The following is a 14,246-nucleotide window of genomic DNA, read 5'->3' on the forward strand; positions in this document are numbered from 1 at the left end:
TGTTTTGTTTTTTTGTTTTTTTGTTTTTCCCTCACAGGCATGAATTTCATCCTTCACTTAACAAATTTGTGCCAGTGTCATAATTTCAAAAGAAGCCACAGTAGTAGGTGTATGATTAACAGTAGCCTTGATAGAGTACTGAAATAGCTGAAATATTGTCAGGTCAAGTCTAGACATCAGAACAGAAAGTGACTCTGTCTCATCATCTTAAGGTAATGCCAGGGCAAAGAACTGATAAGGCAAAACTGATGAGATAGGAGCTAGGAAATGAGAATACATCTAGTGCAGAGCCAAGAACAGCAGGAGATGCAATGCAGGAATTCTAAGAAGGAGATGGGTAAGGGCAGAAGGAAGAACCACCTGTAGCTGGGACTGACCAAGAGAAGAGAGAATGGTTTGCAGTTGGGGCAGGTGGTAGACACATAGAACAGGAGTCGGGCTCAAAAGCTCAGACAAAAGGGAATCCAGGGAGAAATTCTTACAACCTTTCAATACTTAAAAAGGGCTGAGAAGAGAATTTTTTTTTTTTACCAGGGCCTGTAGCAATCAATGAGGGGCAACAGTTTTAAACTTAAAGCCATAGATTTAGATTGGACATAAGGAAGAAGTTTTCTGTGGTGACAATGGTGAGACACACAGAAGTTGTGAATGCCCTGTCCCTGGAAGTGTTCAAGTTCAGGTTGGATGGGGTTTTGAGAACCTAATTATAGTCTTCCCTGCTCCTAGCAGGAGCATTGGCCTACATGATCCTTAAAGGCCTTTTTGAGTCACAACCATTCTGTGATTCTAATTTTTGCACAGATATGGTGCCCCATCAAGGATTAGATTATCCACATAGCAAGTTAAATGGATGCTTGCTGTCAGCCTTTACTCCACTTGTTTTGTTTTTCCTTAAGTGCTCTTGACTTTACAGCTTTAATAACAATCTTTCAGCTTAGGAATTTCTATCTACCTTTGTTGAAATGTGCATGAAAAGCTATCAACAATTTTTCATATTTTTCCTTTCCTCATTCCTGGAATACTTCAATACCCTTCAGTACTTCAGTAATCAAAATAACACTGCTTCCTGAGGGGCCACATGAATAGAGGAATGTTTGCAAGGCCTTTATGTATCTGAGTTATACAAATTCTATACAAGCAGTCTGGGAAAATTTTAGAAGAGGTTTTAAACTTGCATTGGAGACTGGTAGAATATTGAGACAAAACCAAAACAACCAGTTTTACTTTTTCACAGTATTGATTATAAGAAATCTTTACATCATATTTGCATAGTATACTTGTAACAATATAATGCATCTTGATTAGGAGACAAGTTTCACCAATATAAAGCTGACAGATCCAGCTGCATCACTTTCTCTGCTAATTTTCCATGTAGCAAGCTAAAGAGAAATTAGAAAAGAAGTGATGTTAAAGACTTGCTTTCAACTAGTTCTTCATAGTGCTGAAGTTTCTGGACATGTTACATCAGCAGCATAAGTTAAAGCTGTCCCACAAATACATTATGTTGCATTCAGGCTTCATTGATTATCTGTGGGAGACCTTTGCACCATGCTGTTCTAATTCTATTTGTGTGCTGTGAAGACTAGTCTATAAATTTTGAGTCAGAGTATCATTAGACAAAGTAATTCCCTGTGTGTAGCATAAATGATAGAGTTTCACCCAGAGATTTCTGCATCAAACTGTTGTAAACTATGAACTAAAACCATTTAATTTGATAAACTTTTGAGGTTTCTTGACTTCTACATCATGCTCATACATCAGCTTTCTGCTGGTAGACACAAAGGTTGATCCCATGCCTAGTTAGTGTGAATAGTGAAAAATTCTTACTTCCAACTCTGTACCAATCTTTCCCCCCCAGGTATTTCTACTATCTGAAGGGAGCAAAGAACTATCCAGCAGAAGAAAAGAACATGTGATTCTAAACGAAGGGTTTGGAATTGTTCCTAATGAAGTCAATCTGCCTGTACTTCAGCAGAGACTGATTACCAAAAGGTCAAGCTTTGCTTATTGAATTGCATACCAGTGTGGAACAGCTTCAAGTATCATTTCCAGATGATACTCTTTAGCTTTGTTTACAGCAAAAGCACTTTCCAAGAAGTATTGTGAAAAATGCTTCTAGGTCTATACATTAGGAAAAAAGCACAATTCTCAACAGTACATATTTTCTATGTTTAGAATTTTTTTTAAGCTGTTGCATAATCAGGTTTTCTGGAAAGATGGTTCAGTAGCCTTTTTTATATTCATGCATGCCTTCTGTGTAAAGAAAAAGAGCTTTGTAATATGACGAGACAGAAAATATATGTACATTCACTGTACCAGAATTAGAAACAGATTAAATACCATCAGTATGATTTTAATATTTAGAAGGAACTTCACTTCTTATGTGTGGATAGTAGCAAATTCTAATCCTGATGTGACATGTTAATAGTCACTATTTGCAACTGGCACAGCTACTGAAATAATTGTACTTTAAAACCAGCTGGTTTTACTGCTATTTCTGTCTTCATATTATATGTACACGTTGTATAGATCTGTGTACATAAAATGTATAATGTTCATTTATATACATTTTATATACACAGACGTTTTACTCTTTAATAGGCTTAAGCAAATTAAATACATTTTTTGTTGCTAATCAAAAGTACTTAAGGACATTTCCAGAATTTCAATATTTATTCTCTGTATTAAATGTAGATTAAAGTGTCTCACTCTAGTAACAGAGAAGCTATGTTTTTGTCTACAGTTTAGCAAGGAATTCTTACTAAGTGCAAAGGCTTTTCCCTACAGTTGCTACGGTGGCAACCATAACTGTTGCAAATAACCAGGATGCACTTGGTGATTATCATTGTTGAAAATTGTCAGCTTTATAGTAATCACACAATTATTTGTAAGTAATTTGATACATATATGTTGTGTAGATTTTTCTTTCTTTTTCCCCCAGTGGTTTGTTTGTAACTTTAAATAGCTAATTTGTATTAATTTTGTAACAATTTAAGTGTATAATTTTACCTTTGTGACTTCAATGCCCCAAATTGTGAAGCAGTGAAAAGGGGCCCAGTAGACAATGCAAAAAAAAAAACCCCAAAAAAAGTAATAAAAGTGATCATTTTTTCACATACATATTATGTTGAAAGTCATCAGGCACTGCCTTTGCATCTATACAATGGTGGAATGTTGATAGAAAAAGTCTGTTAAGGGTCAAGGTGTATCATTACTAAGGTATCACCAGCACGTAGCTACAGTTTGCACCATGAATCACCACAGATGATGCATTTCCTGCAATGGTACCACTCAAAATCAATTTCTATTCTAGTTCACAGTATTAGTTTTGCTTTGCTAGAATGAAGAAAGGGAATGCAGTATGGTTAAATCTGATGGATTATATAGCAAATCCGCACTGTATATGACTACCAATGGAACTGATTACATGGTTATTTTATCAAAAATTCTTCATTTAAATTCAACTTTGATATGTTCTATTCAAATTGCCTATGAGTTCTAATAATAATTTTCCACTGAAATAGCATATAACAATCTACACTTAAAATAACCTGGTTTAATACAATTTTTTCCAGAAATTTTTATAATTCTAAATTGCCAGTGCACTGAATGCCTTAGAAATACTTTTGACTTTATTTCAAGTGTGTTTTGAAGTATCACTGTTTATATTTTGTCTGGATTTGTATGATTTAAATTTATAATTTATGGTGTTGTTTTTGTTGAGAAATAGAGTATAATTAATAAGTGTTACTGTGGTTTTTTAATGTATTTTTAGTGCTTTTAACTTTGAAACAAATTTTGTGCTTGTTTTTATGACTGTGAGAAATGGAATACTAGGTAGTGGCCAGCAGAGGAGCAGACTTCTCTCCAGTAACTCCAAGAAAACTCCAAATGGATTGGTGGCATGTGCAACCACCAAGGCTTTGATTTAAAGCAGGAAATCAGTGGTCTTTTCTGTTTCTTTCCCAGTGTTCCATAGGATTATTTTTCCCTCTCTGGCTGCAACAAAACAGACATACTGACTGTTGTAGGAAAGAGCTGATTGATGCATTTTGCATGTAGGGCAACCAGTGGCTACAGAAGATGCATTATCTAAGCTGCTAAATAGTTTATGGCATGAATATGGCATCTGCTCACCACTGAGACCAGCTTCCATTGTCTTTGCCATTGTAGGAAAGGTAACATGAGCCAGTTCTGACATGAATGATTTCTGTATGGCTGAATTGTGTGGGTAAAGCATATTTGGGGGAACACAGCAACCAAAAGTAAGTTGCTCAATATCTTCAGCAAAGTTGAGAATGGAACTAACATCTCCTGGGTTCCAGTCCAGTTCGTGACTGGTATCCTTCATGGTGTGTAGCTCTTTTTTTCCCCATATAATTGACATCTTTAATGTAACCTGTGCAAAAATTGGAGAAACAGTCATAGTTGAGATTACTGTTTAGCTAATTGAAAAAGATCTCGCAAAGTTGAAAATCAAGATGTTGAAAAGATGTTGAAAAACTACAGCTACAGGTGTAGTTTTTCAACATGGTTAGTACCACAACATCTAACTTTTCATAATTTGTGAGTTAATCTAAACTGTGACTTGTGCAAGCCTTTCAGTTTGCTTGGCTGCACTAGAGTATCTGAGATTATGTAGTGTTCTGTCTTCTATTATTCATGTACTTACTTTCTACAGTCATCTGATTACAAATACTTTCTCAGGAGAATGTACCCTGTATATATTCTGTAGCCTGATTTACATATGTTATGCTCTGTCTGAATCATTTCCCAGTCTCCTTTCATATCCATCTGAATAATCAGATGTTGACAATGGACCAAATAATAAGTTTTATTCCATAAGGAAATTCTTGTTTACAGGCACAAAATAATGTGTTTAAAGACTGTTTCTTACAGTCATTGTAATTTTGTGGGACTAGTGCCTGGTTATTGGTATTTCACATCAGGAAATTTGACTAGTTAAGGAACTTCTGGAATTGTGTTCATTAAAGAAGAAAGGCTAACAAATTTCCATGCTGTAAACAGGAGAGCTTCTAGCAGTAATTTCTCCAAACTGAATAATAGACACAATTTTAGCATGTATGAATTCTGCCCTACTTTTGGGAAGAACCAGCAATTCTGAATGACTTCATTTCAGGAGAAGTGAAAAGAAGCCACTTGAGAATATTTGGGTTTGACTGCATGAATTCACCATGCACTTGAATTAAAAGACTTCTCAACTGAAGGTTTCATCTTTCAATTTGTCTAGACAGATAACAGCAATTGGAAACAAAGGTCTTCTAATTAATTTTGTTTCGTGATTTGAAGGAAGCTAAATTTTACGAATACTCTGTGTTCAACTGTTCTCAACAAGAGACAGTGAGAATCATAGAAAACTAGTAACTTACAAATATTTAACATTTGAGTCCTCAAATTTCCTACCAAACTAAAAATTATTTCTATGAAAGCTTTATGTCCATAATTGAACCCATTGTCCACTGCTGCATTTTGACTTATGTTTCTAATTTCCACCAGTCAGGAGATGTTCCCCGACTTAAACTGTAATTGGATTTATTCAATTTTGCTCCAAACTTAGGCTTGCTGTAGCTTCATTACTGTCTTTTGTCTGCCCCCATCTCCATTGGTGCAAAGTACGCAAATACAGATAATTTTTAGTTGACAGTTTGCATAGCAGTGGAATCTGTAGTCAGTTACAGTCCAAATCTTTATAGACAATGAAGACACACCCATCTTTTTGTATCTATATCTATCTATATCTCTATATCTCTATATGTCTATGTCTATCTCTATCTCTATCTCTATCTCTATCTCTATCTCTATCATCTCTATCTCTATCTCTATCTCTATCTCTATCTCTATCTCTATCTCTATCTCTATCTATCTCTATCTCTATCTCTATCTCTAGCTCTAGCTCTAGCTCTAGCTCTAGCTCTAGCTATAGCTATAGCTATAGCTATATCTATAGCTATATCTATCTATATATGTATATATAAATTATATATATATATATATATGTATTTTTTAAAGATAATATCGTTAGATTCTCCCCATTTGGGGCATTCATACTCACCGTTGCACTGCTCCTTAGTGTCCCAAGGTCAATGGTTTGGTTCTGGTGGGGTTGTCAGCAGTTGTAGTCCTGTCCTAGGAAGAACAGAATGTTCATGTTGATGGCTCCATCTTCCTCACCCTAGGATCCACCATTTGGGATTATTTTTCTGCATTTGCTAACACACTTTTTTACTCCTTTGCCTTTTCTTTGTTGTTTTGGAGCTCCATGAGACATCTGGATTTATAATGTATGGTGCATTTTACATGTACTGATACTCTTTTTTTGTTCTCTTAGATATCTCTAACCTTGGTTTTGTCCAGATCTGCACTTTGCTGACCATGGCTGAGTTGTTTATAGTTACCAGTGCCAAATCTGTGCCTCAACTCTTACCATCCCATAGCTGAATTCCTCTTTACCACAACTTGTGTTTGAAGGTACAGCTCTCTTAAGGACCCTGCTGTCTGACCAGTCCTCTATCTCTTCATACTACGTCCTTATGTTAGTTTTATAAGTATCTCTGTATACATCGAGTAGCCACGTTTTACAGCTCTTTGCATAAAACTTTTATTGTTCAAAGACAAATCAAAGTGAAACAATTAGAGGTATTGAACTGGTCAGTTGGAGGAATCACAAACACAGCTGTTCCAATTGAAGAAAAGATATATATTCAGACAGAGCACAGCTGACAAGCCTCAGGACTTGTGAAGCTTTGCAAATTAAGCGTTTATGGCCTGTTGGTGGTAGTGGTACTGCTGTATTGCAGAGTTCTAAGATTGCAGCTTCCAAAACTTTAAAAAATGCACTGACTCTTGTTCCTGTACCCCGTGTACTGCTCTTAATGCCCTCAAAAGGTATAAGTCATTAACACCATGGCAATATTCCCAAGTGTCAGAAAAGAAGGAAGATCTTGTTGCTGAAGTCTGGTGTCTGTGATCTGTTGTGTGATCAGCAATACTCATTTAAAGAGGACTAATGTCTCCACGCTTGCTGAAATGGTGAATTGCAGTTGCCAAGTGTGTGACCACGTGGCTGAAGCGTGGTCAAACAGCCACCCTTCAAAGCAGCAAGCAGTGCTGCTGCAGGGTAAAAAGGAATGGGTGAAAACAGGAGATGCACCTCACCAGACAGAAAATTAGTCTCTTTTGCCAAAGACATGGCTTGAATACAGAGGACTCACTGCCTGTGCAGCCTATGCTGCAGTGCTGGGGGATGGTAAGAGACCACTGACTTTGTGAACTGAGCAGAACATGATCTGTGGTGTTCCAGCCATCTGTGGGGATCTTGGATCCTTGATGGCAGGGCTCCATGAGGAATAGTTTGCTTATTACTGATTGTAGCCACTGAAAAATCATTACTATGAGGGTATGCTGTTGCAGAGTGGAATGCCAGTTTGCTCTCTGAGCTTACGTATAGCTTTCTTATTTTTTATACCTGGTCCTCAGACAGCATAGGGATGGAGTTCCACAGAGTACCTTCTTGAATTTCTGCCACAGTGTAATATGTATAGATTCTACAAATACATGTATAATAATTGAATCAGTAAATAGAGCCATTGAAACAATGTTTATTGACATTATTTAGAAAGGTTTTAAAATTTTGTTTTAATTTTTAGTATTGGAATCAAAGTTTTGCCTTTCTTTAGCATGATCATTCTTTACCTTTTCTTAGGCAGGTACAGTGGAATTATACAGGATGATTTATGTTAGCAGAACACATTAGTTTGATGTAGTGTATTTGACACTCTGGCCCACAGCCCATGACACAGCATACACCTGAAGAGGTGTGGATCTAGGGTCAGTTGTGATCCTTTGTAATGTAATCCAGTTCAAGCCAATGAAAATAGACTGCAGACAGCAGTGTGCCAAGCAGAAGCAGGACTGACCAATGTTTCACCTGTTGGCAGTGTTGGTAGGATTGATCCTCTCCTGAAGATCTGTAGGAGCCAGCAGGAGCACAGTAAACCCCAGAGACTTCTGTAAAACTCTACAATGCAATCTGTTAGTCCTAAATTACTGTTCTACAATTAGGTTCATACTGCAGAGAGCAGGAATTAAATAAATGAGTGAGGTGTAGCACTCTGTAACTGCAGACAGCTATTTTTGAGGATGTCTTCAGTGGGGCCTAAATTAAGGTTGACCTATTTGTCATCTTCACTTTGAGACAGGCATTTATCATGCTCCTTTGCATACAGTTTGAATACCCTTTCTGAATAAGAAAGTCTGGCAGTCAATTAGTGCTTTGCCTTGAGTGACCTGCTCACCGACTTTCAGAAAGATTAAATGATGATGCAATATAGTGACATTTTATTGAAAAATAATTATAGAATGGATGGAAATAGATGTTCCTGACATGAAGGAGTAATGGACAAGGAAAAATATCATGTTCCAGTTAATCAGCAATGAACTAACTTCTTCTACTTCTATTCTCAGTAAGATGTCACTGCGCTAGACATTCTGGTGAAAATCAGTGGTAAAACCCTTTTTTTACAATAGGAAACTCATTTTTGTGTTCAGATTTCAGTAGGTGAAACTGAGTGTACTTGGCAGAGCAGAAGTTTGGGTCAACTGTTTAAAAGGTTGAGTAAACTCAAAAAAAGACAATAGTTGAGCACTGTTCTGCTGAAATCACTATACATTGTGGAGCATTCAAATATCTGCTCAGGCTACTTCTCTGCAATTTAGTTTATTGAGACATGAGACTGCCCACACTCACAAAATAAAGAAGTATTCCTAAGAATGAGTCTCCTCCCTCATGCATTTTCTGACCTTTGCATTGGTGCATCTAGTACTGAGGTCACACAGAGAATCAGGATATATTGCTGTAGAACCTGGGGATCAGCAAATCCCCAGGATGTATTATGAGGGAGGTATTCTTGCAGATTTTTCTTACCAATGCAACATAGAAAACCACGTAATATTGCTGAAATATAGAGCTATAACAGCAAACACCCACCATACTGATACTATCCTGGTGAGCACTCAGCGAACACTTTGTTGACGCTTCCACTATAGAGGCATTTAGGAACCTCACTGTGCCTATATGCAGGAAGCCTGAAGAGTATGTGTAGCTTATAATCAAAATGATTTTTCCTAGAATTAATAGCAATAAAAAGATAATCCCCACATAACCAAAGCTATGCTCATGTTTTTAACCTAACTTTTTATCACCTTCTGTTTCAATTGCTTCATGCAGTCCTGCTTGTTTTTGTCATCCTATGAAGAGAAGATAGTATGATTATATATGGGAGAAAGATTCATTTCCTCAGGCTATTTTTCAAGATTTGTCATTTGATTTTGTGTATTCCTCTGTATCTGCACTCTTCTTTTGTATACCTCAGAAAGATCTAGAAGATATTCCTAGTTCTTCAGCCAAGAATGCTTGGCAACAAGCTGCATCTTTTTGTTTAAAAATGAAGAGTTACCAATCTTTTTTGAAGTGTGGTTGTTACCCCTCTCCTGTCTCATTTCTATTTTTCAAGACTGCACATTGCAAATGTTCACTGTTTACTGTTTCAAAGAGACAAGCTGAATGCACTGCATTCAAATAAACTTAAAAATAAAATATTGAAGGGTATCCTAAAACATGTTTCAACATAATCTGTAAAAGAAAGCCCAGTGAATTTTGTATTGTAATCATCACTGCAGCACATACTGCTGGTATTTTCCTAAAGCAAATAATATCTGTCCTCTTCACTAAAATGTGTTAAGTGTTTGACAGTAATTCTACATGTTTGCTTCATTAGCAAGTAAAATATTAAGGCTTAAATACCCTTAATGGTAGGAGCTGACATTCTGTAGCTTTGACTAATTTGTATGTTTTTAAAAAGCCTTCAGATTTCTTGGTGTTTCAGTATTAGTCTTTCATATTTGAGAAGATTTTCATCAATTATTTTCCCATTCAGTTTTAGAGGAAGGTGAAGGTTATTACTGTGTATCACTGGGACAAAGTAGATGAAGGATGAGGAAAGAATTGTGGGAAATATTTGGAAATTTCATTGTTATATTGGAGAGTTTTGTTTCCATGAGAGAAGGCAGCTGTATTTTTCGTAATGTATCAGAGGACGTAGTTATAATTTGCATTCCTGTACAGCTTTCCATTTAAGGTTCTGAAGTGCTTTATAGACATCAATTAACTAAATCTTTTAGCACCCAAACTAGGTAAAGATTAAGATCCTCATTTTACAGATGCAAAAGCTATTCAGAGACAGATGAGCTAGCAATAGCTTTATTCTTTTACCTATAAACCAGAGTGCTAGTGGAAGATTTTATTGAGTGAAACAGCACATGTCACAGATGAGAACAGGAAGTTATTGAGAATTGTTCTAGACTTATTTCACTTCAAGGTGTAAGATCAAAGTTTTCTGAAATTTTGACTTGTATTTTAGCAATTACATCCTCTTTATTTTCTTAAAAAGATCTTACATCTTCTTACTATCTTATATCTAAGAATATTCTTATAATTATTGTTTGAAAAAAATAAGCTTTTCTATGTGCTCCTGAAGAGATCAAATCCAGTTTCCATGAGCTCTCTCATTTTCCAATTCTGCTACTTACACCACAGTTAGTAATTTATTTAAAATTTAAAATCTGTAAGCAGAAATACAGTGATATAAAGATGCCTTTTCACCTCATTCCTAGCTGCTGTTGATGCAACTGATTGCATGGATGTCCTAGTGCTGCCACTAGCAAACTGAAAAATAAAACAGAAAACACCAAAAGGGCAGAAACTAGAGTGATAAATGAGGATGTGCAAATTCATTTTTGCAGAAAAAGACTCAAACTGAACATGAGCCAGCAATGTGCCCTTGTGGTATAGAAGGTGAATGGGATCCTTGCCTGCATTATGGGGAGTTTTGACAGCAGGTACTCTGCTCAGCACTGTTGTGTCCAGTGCTGGTCTCCCAGTGCTAGAGAGACATGGACATCCTGGAGAGAGCCCAACAAAGAGAGGCAGACAAAGGGCCCCAAGGATGATGAAAGGAGAGGAGCATCTCACATAGTATAAAAGGCTGAGGGAGCTGGGGCTGCCCACATGTAGACAAGGAGGGGCTTATCAAAGTGCATAGACAACTGAAGGGAAGGTGCAATGAAGACAGAGCCTGAGTCTCTGCCTGAACACATTTTCACTGTGAGGGTGACTGAACACTGACACAGATTTTCCAGGGAGGTTGTGGATTCTCCATTCTTGGAGCTATTCAAAAAGCTTCTGGACATGGTCTTGGGTACTGAGCTCTCTAGGTGGCACTTCTTGAGCACAGTGTTGGGCCACATGACCTGCAGACATCCCTTCCATCCTCAACCATTTTGTATTTCTGTGAATATCCCTTATTTGATCAGTTTCTCTGTATCCTTGGGATCAGAAAATCCATGTAAGGAATTTTTTTCTTATTATGCAGTAAAACCATACATTTTACATTATGCCTGGAACAGTCTAGTAAAGTTTGATCTTTGTGTAGTTTCAATCTCTTATCTTGGAAATTCTCAATTACTGTAAAAGTAGTGCCCTCAGTCACACACACATCTCCTTCCTTATTTAGCTGTACTCAAACTTTTTATACCATCATTAATTTCAGAGCTGTATGGTCAACACCTTTCTATGTAAATCTTCTTTCTGAATGTTTAGGATGTTGTTTATTTGTTCATTTCTTACTTACAGGAAATATGTTGCTGTTTCAAAAAATGCTTATTTTTTTCTCTGTTACTTGGAAAGTTGCAGGTGTTCCAAGGTGCCATCACATGTTCTCCAAAACCTACTGATAGTCATGCTTACTAAAATATCAGAATTTTTATTCACAAAACTTAAGGGCATAACTAAGATTTTTTTAGAATCCCACAAGGCATGAAATGTTATTTATGCCTTCTAAAAAAGTATATTAGGTATACAAATGCTAATCCTCCAATTGTTTTGTGTATCATTTTACTTGAAAGTACTGACAGAAATGTCTTTGTTGGCTTTCTATAAATTTCTGTTATCTTGTTAGCGTGTTCCTCAGGTCCAAATGTAATAATGTCTTATAAACACATTTAGACTTCTGTTGGTTTTTTTTTGATAATAGACAAATCATAATCAATTTGCTTGTCATTTGCTTCCTGACTGTTAGACTTTTTATTTAATATGCATTAGCCTGAAACATTCCATGAAAAATGTGTTGAACATGAATTTTGATCTATTTCAGAGACTTAATAGATATTAATAGAGCAATAATACAGTGGCAGACACGGACCAGATTACAGCTTGTAAATTACAGCCAATGTACTGAGGGCAAACACCATTAGGAAAACATAATTTGAACATTAAATAGATTGTGTTTGTAATCAGGACATCTGCCAAAACTATATCCAAAATTTAGAGGTTCTCTAGCACACTTCTTCTGCAGCTTGAATCTATACAACCTGATGTCTTTGTCTGTCCACAATTGAATTGAGTACTCCAAAGTACTTTAGAAGGATAATTGCTACGGGAATACCAGATACAGATGCAACTTAAGTGGAGGTAATGTTGGTAAAATGTAGTCTGCCAACAGGCTTGGATGTGGAACTTTTCATCTACATTAGCTGATGGAGTGATTCCTGTCCCATGTGGGACCTCACAGAGAATCAAGAGAACTGGGTCGTTGCTTTGCTGTTTTCAGTCTTTTCCTGAGACTACACTGGCTTGTATCAACCACCTGGATAAGAACAGATTTGAGCTTAGTCTTGCTTGAAGAGGAAAGTGATCTTCCTAGCTGGAGACTGAGTGTGGCTGAAAATCAGGAGAATTGTTTGCATTTTATATTTTGCCAAGGTTTCTGGCAGTTTGTCTGCTTTGAGATTTCTGTTAAGCAAAGCAATTAGATCTTCCCAAATGTTACACTGGTCCCTGTATGAAATGTTGTCATTTTACCAACACTGTCAACATCTCCAAACACTTAAAAACCCCCAAACCTGGGACTTAATTCCATGTTGCTGATAATAATTTTGAAAAAATTATTCTGGAAAGAAAGGGTGAAACTTGAAATGCAAGATTATTTTGCATTGGACAAAGTGCCTGAAAAGTGATGAAAACCAGGTATTTTGTATCTATTCTGTCCCTGGTTTGTGTAACGCAACAGATTTGCACCACTTCTGTTGGTAGATTTTGACATTATATCTATCAGTGGGGAGCAACTTCTTTGAACTCCAAATAAAATGCTTCATAGGAGCTGAAATTTCAGATTATTAACAGGTCATAGACAGTAAATGACAGCACCACTTTTATAAAGATCCATTTTCAAAGAAGTGACTGAGAACAGGAAGGCCAATTAGAAAGCTATGGACCAGTCATCTAGCTAGAACATCATCACAGCTTAACATCTGTTTCATGTCTAGCTCTGCAAGTCAACAGGGACTTAGCCATTGATTTTCTTGGCAAACTGCTGAAATTCTTGAGTTTGCTCTCTACGTGATTCAAACTCTAATAATGTATTGGTTTATTTGTGTGAATCCTACCTCTGTCCATGTAACATCTTTCAGCAGTGGCTCTTAGACACTTCCTGCTGTGTTTCCCCATTCTGTTTTGTTTCTGTTGCTCTCTAACACTGGCTGTTGTAGTGAGCTTGTAATCATTTTCACCAAAAGTGGATTGGATGCTCAACTCTCTTACAAGGGCTCCACAGGCTTCTCACACACCAGACCATCCCCACCTTGAGGAATAAAGGGCAAGACCATTCTAAAGTTGTGTGATACTGATGGACTTCAGCATTTCCAAAGAACTTTTCCCTTTTTTGGCAATGGCCCTTCTAAAACTAGTTTTATAAATTTACATTGCACCAGAGAGCCATCAGGACCTTTTGGCCCAAAGTATTCATAACTCCACATTTTCCTTAATTGACAATATGAAGGCATTTAAATAACCAGTTAACAAATATTCTTGCCTGACAGTAGTCTTGATCACATTTAGAAGGGGACAGGAGAGGAAGTGCCATAGTGTTATTTCAGTGTTGGGGGTGTTTTCTGTAGATATTCTGCTGTATTTTACCTTTGAGCTTTGTTTTAGGCTCCCACCCTAGTTTCATGCTATTCAACCTATTTTTAAACCTTATACAGAGATCATGGCATCTTACCAGAGTGTGAAGCTGTCGCTCCATCCATGATCTGGCTCTGCCTGATTTATAGAGACAGCTCTTCATTATGCTGCACACACACTGGGACCAGAGCAGAAATGCTAGTGGTGC

This window comes from Lonchura striata, chromosome 1, assembly GCF_046129695.1.
Source record: "Lonchura striata isolate bLonStr1 chromosome 1, bLonStr1.mat, whole genome shotgun sequence".
Classification (NCBI taxonomy): domain Eukaryota; kingdom Metazoa; phylum Chordata; class Aves; order Passeriformes; family Estrildidae; genus Lonchura; species Lonchura striata.